General features: G+C 47.6%; 1 non-coding gene and 1 pseudogene across 1 annotated transcript; one reads left to right on the top strand and one right to left on the bottom strand.

Annotated features, from left to right (window-relative positions):
- Positions 1–552: 552 nt before the first annotated feature.
- On the bottom strand, positions 553–625 carry TRNAS-AGA (transfer RNA serine (anticodon AGA)). The gene has a single exon. It is a non-coding gene; the product is annotated as a tRNA-Ser (tRNA).
- A 2909-nt stretch (positions 626–3534) lies between these two features.
- Positions 3535–19917, top strand: part of LOC140689644 (eukaryotic translation initiation factor 1 pseudogene) — a 75185-nt pseudogene continuing 58802 nt past the window's right edge.

Raw genomic sequence — 19917 nt, forward strand, 5'->3', positions numbered from 1 at the left:
CTGTCATCCTCATCTGGCCCTAAAGGGATGGACTTGAGCCCCAACAAAGGTACTGTTTGTGTTCCTGCCTTTAAGCTGTTTGGCCTCAAGGCCATAACCCGGGACCTCACCCTCAGCTATCTCAACCCCGAGGGCTGCCCTCGGGTGCTCAGCCATCAGTAGTCTTGTCCCCACCTTGTCACCATCTCATCCCTTCTTATGAATGCAGAAAAGAACCCCTTCCTTCCCTTGAACTGCCCTCCAAGGTAAAGGGATTAGGTCTGGAGGAAATCAATGATCACTAGCCAACAGTCTACATTCCTCCACTCACAGTGGACACCAAGCATTCTTATCTGGTCCCTGCCACGGCCCCATGGTTTGGACTGAATATTTGTGTCCCCTTCAAATCTCATGTTGGAGTTCTAGCCTCCAACGTGGTAGGAGATGGGAGGTAATCAGATTTAAATGAGGTTATGAGTGAGGCCCCTCACTATGGGATTAGTGCCCTTATAAGACAAGGAAGAGACACAGAGAGCTCTCTCTCGATTTATTTTTATTATTATTATTTTTTAATGGAGGTACTGGGGATTGAACCCAGGACCTTGTGCAATCTAAGCACACCCTCTACCACTAAGCTATACCCTCCCTGCCAAGAGATCTCTCTCTCTCCCCCTCTCTCTCATCAGTGTATAAGGGCACAGCAAAAAGGAACTGTCTGCCAGCCAGGACGAGCATGCTCCCCAGATGTTGAATCTGTCAGCACCTTGATCTTGGACTCCCAACCTCTGGAACTTTGAGAGACGAATGTCTGTTGTCTGAGTCACCAGTCTGCGGTTATTTTGTGACAGAAGCTGGAGCTGACTGAGACACCCTGTGATGCAGGAATCACTTTCCCATGGCACAGGGGGAAGCCAGCTCTGAGAGGCATACGAACTACACTAAGTTAAACCCAGGACCTAGGTTGGAGACCTGTTTGGAAATGCTTTGAGTTGATCAGTTAGAAATGCTTGAGTTGCAAGTGACAGAACCCAGCCAACAGTCACTTCAGTGCATAGGGGTCTCTCTTGAAAAGATGACAGGAGGTCAGCCTTCCCAGGGCTGGAGGAGTGTCTTGGGGAGACCAAGGTGGGGCCCAGCACCTTCTCCCTGCGCCTTTGCCATCCTTACAGTTTTGCCATTCTGCTCCCGAGATGCTGGCCACAGCTCCAGGTCTACAGCTAGGGCTAGAAGCTGGGCAGTGGGAGCAATGGGAGAAAGTCGAAGCACGTGGCCTATACCCTCGGTGAGAAGCCCGCCAGCCGCTGGCATACTGAGGAAGCAACCCTCTGGCTTCCCAGCCGTTATGGTGAGAGACAGCCCGGGACAGGGGTTCCACACATCCCGTGTTGTTGGGTACCCCCAACACCTCTTACAGGCCCTCCTGTCTGATTCAGGGTGTTTGCCCACTTGGGTCAGTTGGGGAATTCATTCAAATTCCCAGTGCCTCTGGAAGGTTTCATTGGATTCCTAGCCAATGCGCATGCTCTGGTGGGGGTTGTTTATTTTCCTTGTGGGGAGGGGCAGAGGATGGAGTGCTTCTAATTCCATGCCTCCAGCCTGCCTCTGAGATGTTCCAGGGTTTCCGTGGTGAGGGTTGCTGGCCTATTTGTTGGAAGGATTTTCAAGTTCATTGGGAGCTTGATCAAGGCGGCTGTTACCCCACAGAGCCTCTTGGAGGGTAGGACAGGGGTTCCCTAGAGCTCTAGAGAGCCTGCCCTCTGGTCCTTCTCCCTCCAGCTAGGCATCAAGGCTCCAGCTTGTCCTGCTGAGATAAATGGTGCTACCCAGGCTCACGCTAAACTTGGCAGCCCTAGCAAGGGCTCAGTTCCAGTGAACGGGCTTCCAAAAATACTGCCCTTGCGCTGTGACACTGAGGCTTGGGGTGAACAGGCCCCTCCCACTGCTCCCAGCCAGCCAGCCCTCTCCCCTGCAGGCCCAGCTGATCTGCAGCTTCTCCTCGAAGCTTACCCGCATACCCCCTTTCTTGCCTCTGCTCCTCTCTGGCCCCCATTCCTCCCCCTGAGGCCTGGACTCAGCCCTGACTTCCCTGGCTGATGGGCATCACCAGTCAGCTGTGCTGGCGTCAGGCTTTCACGGCAGGGTGCGGGGAGGAGGGGTGCTGGGGTGGGTGGGAATTACTGGCCTTGCACCATGGGTTCCTCCAGCTGTCCCTTTCTTCTGAGCCACCGAGGATCACAGGCATCTTCGACTTTCCTTGGGCTTCTGGTCAGTTTTGGACTAGGGGGAGCCCCAGGTAGAAATCATGGCGGGGAGGGGGGCCTGGGGTCCCTGCAGACTGGCCACGTCCCTTAGGAGCAGGCCATGGCTTTTCGGGAACCCCTTTCCACTCAGCTGTTTCCTGGTTCCAGGCGCCTCTCACCTGCCCCATGAGGACCCTGGCGGTAGCAGACCCCTCACTTGGCTCTCACTACCCTGAAGGGATGCTCTGCCCCTGTGGTTTCCCTGCCCTTGCTCACAGCTTAGTCAAAGACACAAGCTTTCCCCTCTGGGCATGTGGGTGCGTTTGCGTCTGTGGCCAGCCCAACTCAGCCCAACTCTCCCCACTTCAGGTTAGCTGGAGACACAGAGTTAGACATTCTCCCAAAGGCCAGAGGAGCTGCAGTGTTCTTTGGAACACAGTTGTGAAGTGAGTCTAGTTCCACAAGTTTGGGCTGATTGCAGGCACTAAGGTGTGACTTCTGGGCTAAGTACTGAAGGTCCCAAAACTCAGAAGCTCAGAGCCAGGACAGGAGACCCTGAGCAGAGAGAAGGCAGCCAGCCTCTGGGGAGCTGGGAGAAGCTTCTGGGGAAGGCGAGATGCGTGCAGGGACTGGGTGGGTTGCCAGGTTTGAGGGTCCACCAAGGACAGAAGGGTATTCGGGTACAATGGCAAGGCAGCCCCTGCCCAGCAAGGTGTGCTCAGGGCTGGGAAGTTCCGCCCAGCCAGAGAACGGTGCTCTGGGAGGCAGATGACACCTGCTGATGGCAGGGCCCCAGGGATCTTGGCAAGGGCAGAGGGTCATGTGCTGGGGGTGTCCCTGATGTGGGCAGGCTCCCAGGGGCCCCCGGGGCTCCCATGAGGGGAGTTCACATGCTAGCCCAGGCTGCTGGATGCCCTGGGGTGGGGGAGTTGGGGAGAGCAGGAGATGTTCAGAAAGGAAAGGGTGGAGGCTCATGGGCAGCTGAGAGGAGCACAGCTGAAGAGCTGCTGTATGACACTGGGCTGGCTGGTGAACCTCTCTGAGCCTGCTACCACCGCTAAAAGACTGTTTTGAGTAGAGCATCAAAAACTGCGATGCTCCAGCCTGAGTAGGACGCCCACCATGTAGCAGATGTGCGTCCCCGGGCAGTTTTCTCTCCTCCTTCAAATCCAGGGTCACCGTTGATCACCAGGTGACTTGGAGACCTCATTTCATAGGGCAATGTCAGGCCCCTCTTCCGGCCCTGCTCCAGGTGAGACCCTGGGCCTCCAGATCTGACTGTGGCCATGGCCCTAGCAAGGCTGGTGTTTGCACTATGGAGCCTGAAGGCCCCTGGGTGGCGGCACGGAGAGCAGAGGCTGGCAGCTGCCGCCAGCCCCACAATGTGGCTTTTGTCAGCCAGAGTGGCGGTGGCACGCAGGACGACCTGTGCGAGGGGGGACAGGCCTCCAGGCTGGCCAGAGAGTTGCCTCCAGCTCTCAACAAAGCTGCCTGGTGGCTGTGAGGCTTGGAGCCCCACTTTTGTGATGCAAATCCAGCAGGGGTTCCCTGCACGCTCTCCTCTGCTGCCCAAAAGCACTTTGTGATGCAGATGAAACGAGGCCTTTTGCATCCGCCCTGCGTTCTCCATCCCACGCTGACTCCACCTGTCGCCACCATCCTCCCCAGCCAGGCTTAAGACGACAGCCCCGCATCAGGCCGGCCTGGGACCTGGCTCTTAGGGAAATCTTAGTTCAGCCTGGAGGTGGCAGAACCAGAGAAAAGAAGTGGACGCAGGAGGGAAATCACACCTCAGTGCCTGCAATCAGCCCAAACTCGTGAAACTAGACTCACTTCACAACTGTATTCCAAAGGAGAACACTGCAGCTCCTCTGGCCTTTGGGAGAACGTCTAACTCTGTGTCTCCAACTAACCAGCTGGGAAGAATGAGGCTCCTAGGAGCAGGCGGTGCTCCGGCTAAGCAGGCCAGGCGGGGGACAGTGTCTGAGGTGAACGGCCTCGTAGGCAGAGGTCCTGCAAGCGCCAAGGCCCCGATGTGGCCTGGCCAGTTCCAGGAAGAGACTGGCTTGTGGGAGAAGGGCCCATTCCTGGACTCCTGGGCTTGCACACCCAAAGAGAAGGCCTGAACCCCAGACCAACACAATCAGGTGCCCGTCCGACCCCTCCGCACACTTGGCAAATTTCAGTTTCTCCGAGCCTCTGTTTCCTTGTCTATAAAATAAGGATAGGAATAGCCTCTATCCGAGGGTTGTGGCGAAATGAAATTAGAGAATCCAAACAAAATACTGAGTTCAGTGCCCAGCCACTGCATGCCTGATAACGTGGACAGAAATTTGACGGTACTTACCAAACTTAGAAATGCGTGGGCTCATTTCCCTATAATGCCACTTCTAAGAGTTTATCCTACAAATGCCCTCACATGTACAAAGTGACACACGTTCAAGGTTATTCTTCGCAGATTTGTTTGTAGCAGACAGAGATTGGAAGCAACCCAGCTGTCCATCTACAGGGGTTGGTTTCGTGGATTCAGGTCTGTCCTTTTGAGCTAAAACAAGAATGAGGTTGTGTGTGCGTCCTGGTACAGGGGACCTGGCTGCACCCTGCAAGCAGTCAGTGCCCCATGAGAAGAATGGAGCCCAGCATCACAGGGGCCTGGGGGCCACTGGCCCCCAGTGAGAGAGAGAGGGGGGAGGGGGATGCCAGGAAGGGTGACATGCGGGACCAGGGTAGTGGACACACACACCTGAAGGAAAAGTGTCTCTCTTGCAGAAACTGTCTTGGGGCAAAGTGGTGCACGCAGCCCCGCAGTGATGGAATAACACCACTGGTCACCATGACAACAACGGAAGGTAGGCGGTGCCCAGAGCACAGGAAGAGACTTCTGGGCCCCCAGCAGGGCTGCCTCTGGGTGGCATCTCAGTCACCCTGGGTTTGCACGTGGCCACAGCTGTGTGGATTCCCGGCCTCGCTCTCCCCGTCTATAGAACAAGGATCTGACCCATGACACCTCTGCACCTCGGTGCCTGGGAGGAAAGATTGAGAGAAAGGCTGGGAGCACATTTTTGAGCAGGCACAGGGCTCTAGGGACAGACACAAAGGCTGTTGGCCTTCCCCCGCAGGCCCGGAGGGACAAACTCATCCCTTTTCTGTTCCCTCTCACCCTCATTAGAGAGGGCTATGTGCAGCCCTGGATTTCTGTCAAAGCAGCTTCCAGGTAAATAAATACAAACTAGAGAAGTGAATGAAGGCAGACTGCATTTCCTCTGGGCAAGAGGCTTCCCAGCCGTGCTGTCCACAGGGGCTGTTGCAGGAACCCAGGTGTGAGTCCCTGTCAGTGCTGTCCACCTGCTCTCCAGCCCATAACCCCATAACCCTTCCAGCTTTGAAAGTGTTTGCAGAGTCATTCTACCACCCCTGCCTCCCCAGGAAGGCACCATCCCACCCACCACTGGCCTGAAGCCAACCTCCTGTGGGACATCGCTCGCTGTGCGGGATCAGGGTGTGGGACAGGGTATGATCGCGGAACTCAGCATCCCCCAGGCCTGACCTCTGATCTCTGGTCATGGCATCCCCTTCTCTGTCCACAAGGGCCCAGGATGCACAATGCTCCTTACCCCTGTAGATCAATACAGGCAAGGCTATTGGGAGCGTCCTGGAGGGGAGGAGCACAGAAGGGCCGTCACCCACTTCACCGCTGCTCCTGCAGGTCTCCAGAGATGCCCTGTCCCCTCCGCCCCCACCTGGTTGGACCAGGCTGGCTCCAGGCTTCAGCCTCCCTGTCCCCTCTTGTCCACCGCTGTCTCATTGACACCCTACAACCTGCCCAGCAGCCTTGGTTGTCCCCACCTCTACCAGCAGCCACCCTCTCCACCAGGCTGCATTGGCACCTGTGCCAGGGGCTGGAATGAGGAGGGGTTAGATCCTTAGATCCCCACTCTGTTCTGGGCCAGCAGGGAGGGTGAGCCAAGCCCGAGAGGCAATGGTTACTACCCTTCTTATGAATAATGGAACATCCACGTGGTCAAACCGCATCTTGTGCGTGTGGCTTCACAGGAGGCCCTCTTGGGTCTCACTCTCAGTCACTGATAGGAGGATAGGTTAGGAGAAAAGTCTGGGACCCGCCCCCGGGTGTGAACTGGTGTTCCTCTGTCTTCCACAGACCCCTGTGTTCCTGTGTGGTCGCCAATCCCTACAGGAATAGTTTTATCTTCTGCTGAGGATTTTTGGGGAAGAGAGTGGTTTGAGTGGCAAAGTTTTGGGGGAGCCTGAGGTCACCTGCCCCCTCCACGCCCCCCAGGTGAAGTCACACCCTGACTCTCCCAGCCAGGTGGGCCCTGGGGCTCCAGGCTGTTGGCATAACCGCACTTCCGGGCAGGGTGACTCCTGCGGGCTTGGCTTAGGAGTGCTGGCTGCCCGCAGTCGTATCTGGGGTGTGGTCTCTTTATGCACAACATCTCCAAAAACATCCCCCACCGTCTTGAACAAACCAAGACTATCTGCCCCAGCCAAACGGCAGAAATATTGTGAGAAATTAAGCATGTGTCCTTTAGATAAAAGACTCTATTTTAGGTTGAACCTGTTTAAAGATTATGTTTCAGTCTAAATGCCACCTGATAGTGTGATCCTGCAAACACTTCGGTGGCTTTGGGGACAGTGTTCCGTCTCTCCAGGCTTCAGTGGTCCTGTCAGAGATTCCAGGGGGTGAGGCTCAGACCCCAGTACAGCCGTCCACCCAATAGGAGAATTCCCTTTATTTCCCCAGGGTTTCTCCTCCCCTACCCTCATCTCCCTCCCAGGACCTGAGGGCAAGAGAAACCCCGCATCTCCCACCCAGGTCATAAGAGCAAGAGACGGCCCCCGCCCGGGCCCGTGGGCATTCTGACTTTGCCTTGACAGGGGATGTGCAGAGGGAGCAGGGGCGGGTGCCAGAGGCTCCCCCGCTGGGTCTGACAGACAGTGAAAGCCCTGGGACCCCACAGCCACAAGTCCCAGAAACCAGCGTGCTCACCTCCCTCTGGGCCAGGGACCAAGCAGGGATGTCCCGAGACTAGTCCAGAGCCGGTCCTGCCACAGCCTCCTGCCACTCAGGGCCACCCCCGCACTCCCAGCGTCACCCCCAGTGACTGCTTCCGGGGACCCCTTGCCTCAGTGCTCTGCTAGTGACTTTGTTTTTTGCCCCCGTGGTCCCCACAGCACAGATGAGAACACTGGCTCTGAGACGTGGCCCCTTCTGCCCTGCTGGCTTCACCCCTGTCCCCCGGCCCCCAGGTACTCCGTAGCCACACAGGGGCCATGACTCTCATCTCTGGGGAGGAGCAAGGAATCTCGCCGTGCAGAAACTCCTCTCTGGAGGTTGGACCCCTTCTGGGTCGGGGAGAGATGAGAGACCCTCCAGCCTGGCCTGGGCAGACGGCACACGCTCAGCATATTTTTCTGCTCCGGGACTTTTCCTGCTCTAGGGCTTTCTCTGCCCACCCTCTCTCCCAGCACCCTGCACGCTGGGGCTGCTGCTGCTTATCTGCCCACCGAGCCTCCTCCCGGGCTGCGACTTCTTGGGGGCTGAGATGGGCCTTATAGCTCCCAGTGAGGGCGTGCCAACCCTCTGGGTCCCCCAGTGCCCCTGTCCCCTCCCCAGGACACACAGAAAGGCCCTGCCCGAGCAGGGGTGGATTTCCCAAGCCCAGACGCATCTCTTCACTTATCTCTCCCTGTTTGGGGGGGGGGGCTACGATGATTTCCTATGAGGCTTCGAAGGGCTGAGTGTTGGGGCCCCTCAGGGCTGGGGACCTTTCTCCACTGACCCCAGAAAAGTCCATCTCGGCAACCAATCCCACCTCATCATCCCCAGAACTGAAATGACTTAAAATCATTGAGAGAATCAGGTCAGGCCCAGGGAGCAAGGCTTTTTTACATTTTTTTTAAAATGCCAATCCAGGGGGTGGGGGTATAGCTCAGGGGGCACGACGTCCTGGGTTCAATCCCTAGTACTTCCATTAAAAGTAAATAAATGAATAAATAAGTAAATAAATAAACCTAATCACTTCCAGCCCCTACCACACACACACACACACACACACAAAACCCCAACAAAACAAACAAAAAACGCCATCTAGTCCAATAAACTTCTGAGGGTGTTGCTTCTTCAATGAAGTTTGACATACTTACTGTGTCATTGGAAAAGTGGAACCAAAACATATGTCCCTCTGTGTTTCCATCTGAAATATTTCTGTGAATGAAACACAATTTCCTGCTAGGCTTTTGACAGAGAACCCTGTGCTCTGGACTCCCCCTCCAGATGGCCTAATCCTCAGGGGACCCGCTTCAAGCCCATTAAGATCTTGGGTGGTGGGTCTGGTCGTATGAAGGCCCCGTGGACTCATCCCCAGCAGGCCGGGGACAGTCGGTGTCTGCCGGGTGGGGGACAGATCCAGGCCGAGCTACTCAGGTGAAAAGCGTCTATCCTCCCCTGGATGCTCTACTTAAAAAGGACAGCCAGGCGCCTGGGGAGAGGACACCCTGGGGAACCCACCAGCACCACCCTCGACCTCGAAGGGAAGAACTGAGGGGTGTTCCTGAGAGCCAGGCTGGACGCCCGGGTCCCAGCTCTGGCCCGGCTCCCAGACGTGCCCCACCCAGGCTGCAGGCTGGCCAGGGGCAGCGGGGCACTGTCTCCACTGGGCACACACTACATCCACACTCAGCCTTGCTCAGCCATTCAGTCATCAGGGAGGAACCCCAACATTCAACACTCTCCCTGCTCCAGAGGGGTGGGGCCCAGGGGCCTGAGGACACCCTCCACTCCTGCCCCAGTGCCAGCTCTGGGGCCCTCCGGCAGGCCTCAGGGTCGGTGTTTGGGGCCTCCCTGAGTCAATTTTTTTAACTTCTACTTATTTTATTTTATTTTTAATTTTTTGGGGGGAGGAGGAGGTAATTAGATATTTATTTGTTTGTTTGTTTGTTTATTTTAATGAAGGTACTGGAGATAGAACCCAGGACCTCGTGCATGTCAGGCATGCGCTCTACCACTGAACTCTACCCTCCCCTCTCCCAATTTTTTTTAAAAGAGGCGAAAATGGAGTTGCCAATATTTTATTTTGTCCATTAAAGTCATCGTGACAAAAACAACCTCTACCTACCATAATGATTTCACTTAAAAAAGAATGTTTTTAATCGGAAAAAAACATTTTTCAAATATTCTAAAAAATATTCTAAAGCCTTCAGCTTTATAAAACTGACCACTCTGCCCTCTTTGTCTCATCTTACCTGAGACCACAGGCCCCGTCCGGAGCCCCTGGGGCAGACTGCGTTGGCCTGGCTGGGTGGCCTGGCGCCACCCAGGGAACCTGAAGGCCCTGCTAGTGGGGGGACTGCTGGCCAGGCCTCTGCTGAGGTTGTGTGCCCCCTCAGATGCAGTCCCCCCGGGGTACCAGGGGGCCTCAGAAGCAGCTGGGCCTGTCTAGGTGATCTGTGGACAGCACCTGGCCTGGGGCCCTGGAGGGCTGGGCTGGGCGCATCCACCCTAACCAGCCTGGCATCTCTAGCCCCACAGGGCTGGCACCGCTGGCAGGCCAGGGCTGCCCCAGCCACGCGGCCCGATCTCTGAGCCAGCTGCCACACAAAGCCGCATTGTGGGCCTCCGCCTGGCAGGCAAGCACGTGATGGCAGAGGGAGGGTGGTGGGCCGGACGGGTGTGCCCCGCCGCCTTCCTCTTGGTCAGGATTCAGCGTCCTTACATCCGACCCCACAAAGCAGTAGCGCAGCAAGGCAGGGAGTTGGGGGCTGCGGAGATAGCAGAAAACACAGAGTTGTCATGCCCTGGGGGAGGCCCTTGTGCAGGATCTTTAAACTGGGCTCCCCCTGGAGTCTGCCCAGCACCGAGGCCTGGACTTCAACTTTGCCACACTTATCTCCCTTTGCAGTGAGGGTTGCGGGGGATTGCTGATGTGGGGCCTCCAGCCTTGCCACTTCGCTGTCAGGGTGAAGTGGAGCCCCCAAACTCCAGGCTCCTGCCACCCAGAGGTGACCCCCAGGAGCGTGTCTGGAAGTCCCATACACTCTGCTCTGCCCACACTTTGCCCGTGTCCACGGACTCCTGCAGTGAACCCACACATCTGCTCGGGGTTCCCCCAATCTGAAAACCAAAGCAACCCGAAATACCCCAACCAAAAAGCCGAGGGTCTTCCCTAGAGCTAGTGTGTGCACGCCCACCCGGAATCCCTCCCCTTCTCAAATCCTGGATTGATGAGAGGATGCTGGTGTATTGCAACATCTACACAATGGAATAGTACGTCGTTTTAAAATCGCTTATGGGGGTGGGGAGGGTGTAGCTCAGAGGTAGAGCATGTGCTTAGTATGTACGAGTTCAATCCCCAGTACCTTCATTAAAAAAAAAAAAACAAAGACCCCAAACTAATATGAAAAGCATGCACCCCCAGCTGTCTCCCTGGAAGACCCCAAGTTGGTGAAGGGGCCACCACCTTCCTCCGGGCACAGCCCAGACCTCAAGGTGTCCCTCCAGAGTTCCCCCCACCCCCAGCTTATTTTCTGCATCTGTCAGTCACACACTGTATGGGGGCCAAGGCCCCTCCCCTCAGTGGACACGCCCCACCCTCACCCCTTCTAGGCCATGAAGCCAGCACCAGGGACCTGGAGCTCTTTGCCAGATTTGAGGCCAATTCTGCGTCGGGTCCCCCCTCTGCTACCCAATGCCCTGGAGATCGGTCCTGAGGAGTCACTCTACCCTCGGCCCCCTTGCCTGTCCTGCCAATGAGATGAGAGCGCACGTCTGCTGGGAGTCCCTGGGGGACTCAAGAGTTTCCTCTCTGATAAAAGACACTCACAGATGTTGCTGCGTCTGGATGTCACATCTTTTAGCAGCTGAGGGTGAAGCCACACCCCGAGGAGGGTCAAGTGGCATAAGATGCCCACTGTGCTGGTGCCTCTCTCTGCACTTTCTACCATGAAATGGTCCCCCTCCAGCTGCTCTGTCCAGCTTGAGCCTGGGACTCTGTCACTTGCAATCACCATGCAGGTAGCCCTGCCCGCGTCCCAGGATCAGTGCCCCACGTCCACCCACCATAATGCATCCCCAAGGGTGGAGGTCATCTCCCACCCCTCACCACCCACCACCCTCCCCAACCCATGCCCCAAATGCTGGCCACAGGCCAGGCACATCCAATGGTGTTCAATACTGGTTGCTGAAACAATGCATTTCCTGTAAAACGGCCGTGGGTGAACCTGTCTGTTTTGTTGCATAGTAAATATCCTTAAGATCAACGCCATATTCAATTTCTGAGCTGGGAAAACATTTCTCTCTCTCTGGAGAGTAATTAATAGCTTCTATTACAGGCCCTCAGTCTCTTATGCACAGTTCTAAACTCTAAATATTTCTGAAAACCGAGACTTCTCTTGTAAATTAGTGGCAAACTCAGTTGGTGGTGAAAGCTGACCTGATCAGATATAAAGGTAGATACAGTCTTTGAGGGGGCATTTGCACCTTATAGGGAGGAAGGTATAGCTCAGGGGTAAGCACGTGCTTAGCATGCACAAGGTCCTAGGTTCAATCCCCAGTCCCTCCATTAAAATAAATTAAAAATAAACAAATAAGCCTAAGTACCTACTCCCCTCCGCCCGCCAAAACATTTACACGTCACACTGCAGAGACATCAATGCACTTGGTAACAGGTTGCTGCCTCAGATCTTGATAGGGTGTTACTTTATACACAATATATGCACATTATTACCGGTCTAAAATCCAAATTTTCTGAATTCAGAAAAACATCCTCCCCCGGGGGCTTCTGGTAAGAAGTCGTGGGACTACCAGATAGCAAGATCTTTATAATACTGTTTATTCCTCCCCCCACCCCCTTTTTTTTTTTTTTTTGCTCTGGCTACCAAGAAGGTCAGATCTAACTAATGCAGTTTATCACAACAGCTGTCCCTTGTCTAAAGTTTCTTAGTACAATTATCCTGTCTTCTTATAACTTGCCTTTAAAAAGTTATCTGGGCAATACAGCTTTCTTGAATTTGTGTCTTTTATTTTCATTTCATCTGCTTCTCATTGTGATTATTTAAGTAAAGTGAGTATAAACTGATCACAAATCAGTGACTCCAGAGGACTCTGTGGGGACAGATGGTCCCTGAGTGTCCCTGTCTGCCATCTTGCCTCCTGGGGGGTCGGCATCGGGATGGCGCTGACATGATTATGATGGATTTTCTCAGTGCCTTGCTGCACATCCAGGGGACACAGAAGGCACAACCTCCATCCTCAGTGGCTTCTCAGTCAATTCATTCACCCTTGGCACACGTCCAGCTACCACCCAGATGCAAGGACAGCCCACTTCACGTCCATGCAATGACTGGCTTGCAACTTTGCACTGTGGACAAACTTTCTCCCAGTTCTTCCATCAGCTCCATCTTGCTAGAAAATCTCAGAAAGAATGTTTGCACACATCATCCATAGGGAGTCAGTTTTCATGTAAAACTACATGTGTGTTTGTCTTTTTGACTTACTTCGCTTAGTATGATACTCTCTGAGTCCAAATATCATACGATATCACTTATACATGGAGTCTAAAAAATGAGACAAATGAACTTATTTTCGATACATCAAATAGACAAACAACAAAGTCCTACTGTATAGCATGGAACTATATTCAATATCTTGTAATAACCTATAATGAAAAAGAATATATATATGTGTGTGGGTATAACTGAATCACTAGGCTGCATACCAGAAACTAGCACAACATTGTAAATCAAATATACTTCAATGAAAAAAAACTACTTGTTAGATACAAAGTAAAGATGCCTACTAATTGTAATAATGGCAGTTGCTAAATGATGTGGATAAGGATTATGGGTGATGCTTTTATTTTTCCAACTTGCCATTATACTCTACTTTTGTAATAACAATAAGGAATGCAAGGCAAGAGAGTAATAGCTCAGCGGTAGAGCATGTGCTTAGCACGCACAAGGTGCTGGGTTCAATCCCCAATGCCCCCACTTAAAAAAAAAAAAAGAGGAAAAAAGCTTATTCTTAATCCCCTTTGCAAATACTATTATAGAGCAGTTTCTTAGGACATTTTTCTAACCAAAAGCTTTACTGGATCTTCATATGACACTTTCATATGGATATGCTGGAAATTTACCTTAAAATGCAATCCAACTGCACAAAAATTACTCCAGTTAGACTTCTGACACTGTCTCCTTCACTGGGTAATTTTAAAAAGCTGTTTAGAGCTTCGTCTACATGACATCAAAGCAGTGAGATAATTCAATAATTCCAGTAGAAATAGGCAGACTTCCACTTCTAAATATGATAAGCAAGTGCCAGTAGACTAGCCTTCTTGCTACAAACAAGAAAACTGGTGGGGGGGAGCATATAAAATGACTATTTGCAGACATTGGACAGCAGGCAGTGCAGGAATGTGAGCCCTCGGAAAAACTAAACAAATAACACAAGACCTATAATCTCCCTGGCCTCTTGCCTGCAGGTATTTACTGGACCCAAGTGCAGAGAGGGGACCCCAGCAGAGAACAGCAGTCTCATTGAGCTGAGGAGACAAAGACTGGAGTTTGGGGAGGCTGAGGAAGCTGGAATTTGTGGGGTAGAGATCAGACTAGATGGGATCCTGGCAGAGAAATTCAGAAATCTGCATAGGATCCTTTTGTGTCTGTGGATGAAACTGCAAAAGGGGAGATGGGTTGGACAGAGAACAAGTTCAGGTGGCTGAAGGTATTTCAATTACGAGAGATCACACAGGATTGGAGACAACCCAGTACAGACCAGCCAGATCAAGGCGTCCTCCCTGAAGACTGAGTTAATTCAACAGAGACCTTAGGACCTTAAGGATAGGGCTGAGATGACTGTAGATAAAGGCTTAACAAAGTTTGCAAACACGTTTTGACAGGTTCAAGTTGATGCACAAAGGAATGAGATGCTTGTCAAAACCAAAGGCAACCCTCTGGAACTAAAGACAGTGAAATCCAGACTTCCAAGAATAATATTCTCAAGTCCAGCATTCAACAAAAAATTTTGGACAGGCAAAAAAGGCAGAGAAATGTAATCTATATCAAAATGGAACCCATACCAAAATGCAACCTACAACCCAAAGAAAAATGAGTCAATGGAAACAGACCAAGAAATGACAGAGATGCTAGAACAAGCTGTCAGTAACTTTAAAACAGCTATTATAAATAGACTCAAGGATTTAAAGAAAAATGAAACTATGATAAGGGGAGACATTGAAACCATAAAAAGGCAGAAACAAATGTAAAATCTAGAGCTAGAAAAAGACAATATCTGAAATGAAAAATTCACTGGGTGGAGATTCCTAATCTGGGCCAGATGGAGCAAAACACATTCACCCTGTCTCACTGCTGATGGAATTATGGTTTCCTGTACAGAATCTATGAAGCAGGTATCTGTGGACTCTGAAAAGCACATTGGTGGGCAGACGGAGGAATGAGGCTAGAGTTTGCAAATACCACAAGATTTGAGAATCAAACTAAAAGGTAGACCACCACCCAGATCCCAGACAGTCTGGTGGAGGCTACATAGGCAGAGCAGATCCAATCAGCATTGCAAAGCCTTTGAATACTGAATTAACTGGAACCACAGCCCTCAGAAGGTGGGTCAGAACTTACAGTGTGAACTTTACCAGGTCAATGGTCACTAAAGTAGTAACATTCTCCTTAGGAGTTAAACAAATACAGTGTCTTATAATGTAATGTTCAAAATGTCCAGGATATAATGCAAACTGCCATGTATTTGAAGAAATCAGAAAACAGAAGGAAAAAATAATAAAGAGCAGGAATCAGTGAAATGGAAAACAGAAAAATAATAGAAAATAACCAATGAACAGAAAGATGGTACTTTGAAAAGGTCAATAAAATTAATTAACCTCAAACCAGGCTGACAAAGAAAAGAAGAGAGAAAGTACAAATTATCTGCTTCGGTACTTAGGGGATATCATGATATACCCCACAGGTGACAATAAGGGAGTTCAATGAACAACTCTATGCACATAAATTTGATAACGTCAATGAATGAATCAAATCTTTGAAAGCTACAAACTACCAAAACTCAGGTTTTGTCATTTGGAAAAACTGAATTTGTAATTAAATTTTTTGGAAAAGAATCTCCAGATGTAGTGGGTTTCATTGGTGAATTCTACTAACCATTTACTGAAAAAATAACACCAATTCTACATAATCCCTCACAACATAAAGTAAAATAGGGGGAAAAACTTCTTGATTCAATTTATGAGGCCAGTATTGCCCTGATGCTAAAGCCAGACAACAGTACAGGAAAAGAAAAGAAATATCCCTCACAAACATAGACATAAACAATCTCAACAAAATATTCATAAATTGAATCCAGAAATATATTTTAAACAATGCATCATTCCTAAGCGTGGTTTATCCCACGCTTAGGCTGGTTCAATATTTGAAAATCAATCAATATAATGTGTCAGATTAACTTACTAAAGAAGAAAAGCTATATGATCATATTAATTGATGCAAAAAATACTGAATAATTTCAAGCACACACTTATGATTAAAAAAGACTTTCATGAACTAGGCATAGAGGCAAACTTCCTTAATTTGATAAAGGACATCTACAAAAAAGCTACAGCTAACACCACACTTAATGATAAAAGTCTGAATGTATGCTCTTAAAATCAAGAACAAGGTAATGATATCTGCTCTCACTATGCCTATTCAACATTGTATTGGAAGTTCTAGCTAGTGCAATTAGGCAAGGAAAAGAAATAAAAGCATGTAGATTTTATAAGAGGAAATAAAACTCACAATTTACAGGCAGCATGCTTATTTATGTGAAATAAATATGTGAAAATTAATATTTGAAAAATTCTAATGAATCTACAAGAGAGATCCCAGAATTAATAAATTAGTTTTTCATGGTTTTAGGACAAAAAGATCCACATGTAAAAATCAATTGTATTTCTATATACTAGCAATGAACAATTAAAAACCAAAATTTAAAAGAACACCATGTATAATCGTTACCAAAAATGAAATATTTATAAATATAACAAAACATGCTTAAGATTTACATGCTGAAAACTACAAAGCACTGATGAAAGAAATGAAAGAAGATCTGAAAAAATAAAGAGATAAATCATGCTCATAGATTGGAAGATTCAATATATAGTGTATATGACAATTTTCCCCAAATTGGTCTCCAGATTCAACACCATTCCAATAAAAATCCAAGCAAGACTTTATTTTTGTATACATAGACAGGCTAATTCTAAAATTTATATGGAAAGGAAAAAAAAAAGCTAGAATACCAAAGAGAATTTTGAAAGGGGATGAAATTCAAGATTTCACATGACCTAGTTTGTATGTTTGTGTACGTGTGACATAATCCAGTTTTTTTCTTTGGGGAGGGGTAATTAGGTTTATTTATTTATTTTTAATGGAGGTAATGGGAGCTGAACCCAGGACCTTGTGCATGCTAAGCATGTGCTTTACCACTGAGCTATACCCTGTCCTCACATTACCTAGTTTAAAAAACCTACTATATAGCTATGGCAGTCAAGAGAGTACAGTGACAGTGAAGCGGTAGTAGACACAGAGATCAATGGAATAGACTGGTGAATCCAGAAATACACTCACATAATTATGGCTAATTGATTTTCTGAAACACTTAGATATACCTCACATACCACAAAATCCCTTTAAAATGCGCAATTCAGCTATTTTCAATGTATTAACAATTTTTGCACTATTTCCAGGACTTCCTCATCACCCCTAAAAAAACCTGTACCCATTATCAGTGACTCCCCATTCCCCCATACCCCAGTCTGTAGAGACCTCAAATTTCCTTTCTGTGGTCTCAATTTGCATTTCCCTGATGGCTAATGATGTTGAGCATTTTTTCTTTTTCTTATTGATCATTTCTTCATCTTTTGTATATTTGTATATTGGGTGAAATGGCTATTCAAATCTTTTGCCCACACTTTAAGTTTGTAAATTGTTGAGTTCTGTGTGTGTGTGTGTTTGTGTGTGTACAGGACTGGGTATGTGACACATCAAATATATGATGTACAAATTTTTCTCCTATTCTATGGGGCTGTCTTTTTACTTTGTGATTGTGTTCTTTGAAACACAAAGGTCTTTAAATTTGATGAAGTCCAATTTATCTATTTTTTTCTTTCATTACGTGTGCTTTAGGTATCATATCTAGGAAACCATTGTCTAATCCAAGATGGTAAAGATTCATGTATATATTTCCTTCCAAGAGTTTTGTAGTTTTAGCTCTGACATCCACATGTCAGATCTACTTTTTGATACATTTTTAGTTAATTTTTATAAATGGTATGAGATGGGGTACAAATTCATTCTAATGCATGTGAATATCCAGTTGTCTCAGCACAAAAACTATTATTTCCCCATTTAATTGTCTTGGCATCCTTATTGAAAATGAATTACTCATAAGCTGTGGGTTTGTTTCTGGACTATCAATTCCATTAGCTTGATTTACACACCTACCCCTGTTCCAGCTCCTCACAATGTTGGTCACTATAGATTTAGAGTAAGTTTTGAAATTAGGAATTGTGAAGTCCCTCAAATTTGTTCTTCTTTATCAATTGTTTTGCCTATTTTGGGTCTCTTTTATTTTCCTATGAATTTTAGGACCAGCCTGCCATTTTTTTGCATAAAATCCCATTGAGATTTTGATAGGGCTTGTGATGAATCTGCAGATCAATTTGGAGAGTATTGCCATCTTAATAATATTGTCTTTCAGTCAATGAAGTATATGTTTCCATATATTTGTAAATTTGTCATATTTTCTTCCAAATGATTTTTGGAAAATGTGCAAAGGTAATTCAATGAAAAAAGGGTAGATTTTTGAACAAATAATGATGTAACAACTGGACATTCATATACACAAAAATACACCTCAATCTAAACTTTGCCATCATAAAAAAAAATGTATTCAAAGTTGATCATAGATATAAATGTAAAATGCAAAACTTTAAACTTTATAGAAGCAAACACAGGAGAAAATCTCCATGACCTGTGGTTTAGACAGAGAGTTCTTAACATGACATCAAAAGCATTATCCATGTTAAAAATGTAAATTGGAGTTCACCAAAATTTAAAACGTTCACTCTACAAAAGGTACTATTAAAAGAATGAAAAGACAAACTACAGATTTGAGATAATATTTGCAAATGAGATATTTGACATATATCCAGATTATATAATGAACCCCCAAACTCAACATTAAGAAACAACCCACTTTTTAAACGGACAATACCAAATGTTGGTAAGGAAGCATTCGTTGCTGGTGGGAGTGTAAAGTGGTTCAGCCACTGTGGAAGCATTCTAGCAGGTTCATATAAATTCAAGTATTTACATTTACCATATGACCCAGCAATCCCACTCCTATTTTCCCTAGAGAAGTAGAAAATTAGGTTTATGACTGTACACAAATGTTTACAGCAGCTCCTTTCATAGTCACCAAAAACTGGAAACAACCAAATGTCCTTCAATGGATGAGTAGATAAGCATCCATACAATGGCATACTTCCCGGCAATAGAAAGGCTGAATTACTGATACATGCAGCATTGATGAACCTCAAAGGTGTTAATCTGGGTGAAAGAAGCCAGTGTCAAAAAGTTACAAACTGTGCGATTCTATTTATATGACATTCTAGAAATCACAAAACTATGGAGAAATAGAACAGACCAGGGGTTTTCTAGGGTTAGGTGTGGGGAGAGATTCTGACTACAAAAGATAGCACACACAAAAAGATAGACTTACCATACGATCCAGCAATCTCACTCCTGGGCATATATCCAGAGAGAACTTTAATTCAAAAAGATACATGCACCTCAGTGTTCATAGCAGCACTGTTTACAATAACTAAGACATGGAAACAACCTAAATGTCCATCAACAAGTGACTGGATAAAGAAGCTGTGGTATATTTATACAATAGAATACTATTCAGCCATAACAAATAATAAAATAACGCCACTTGCAGCTACATAGATGGACCTGGAAATTGTTAAACTAAGTGAAGTAAGCTGGAAAGAGAAAGAAAAATTCCATATGATATCACTTATATGTAGAATCTTAAAAAAAAAAAAAGACACAAATGAACTTCTTTACAAAACAGAAACAGACTCACAGGCACACAGACATAGAAAATGAACTTATGGTTACCAGTAGAGGAAGGGGGTAGGAAGGGATAAGTTGAGAGTTTGAGATTTGCAGATACTAACTACTATAAATAAACTAATAAACAACAAGTTTATACTGTATCACACAGGGAACTATATTCAATATCTTGTAGTAACCTACAATGAAAAATAATATGAAAAGGAATATATGTATGTATATGTATGACTGAACTATTATGCTGTACACCCAAAACTGACACAACATTGTAAACTGACTATACCTCAATTTAAAAAAGAAAAAAGCACAAGGGAATTTGGGAGGCAATAAAAGTGTTCTGTATCCCGATCAAAGTGGCAGTTAAGTTACACTATACACATATTAACATTCATAGGATTGTACACCAAAAAAAGAAAAGCCCATCTTACTGTATATTAATGTTTAAAAATACATAAATCTGAAAACACAGAGTCAGAAAAACTAAATAAAATCCATGATAACACAAAGGAAAATTACCAAACCACAAAAGGAAGAAGAA

The sequence above is a fragment of the Vicugna pacos genome, chromosome 27 (genome assembly GCF_048564905.1).
Source record: "Vicugna pacos chromosome 27, VicPac4, whole genome shotgun sequence".
Lineage (NCBI taxonomy): Eukaryota > Metazoa > Chordata > Mammalia > Artiodactyla > Camelidae > Vicugna > Vicugna pacos.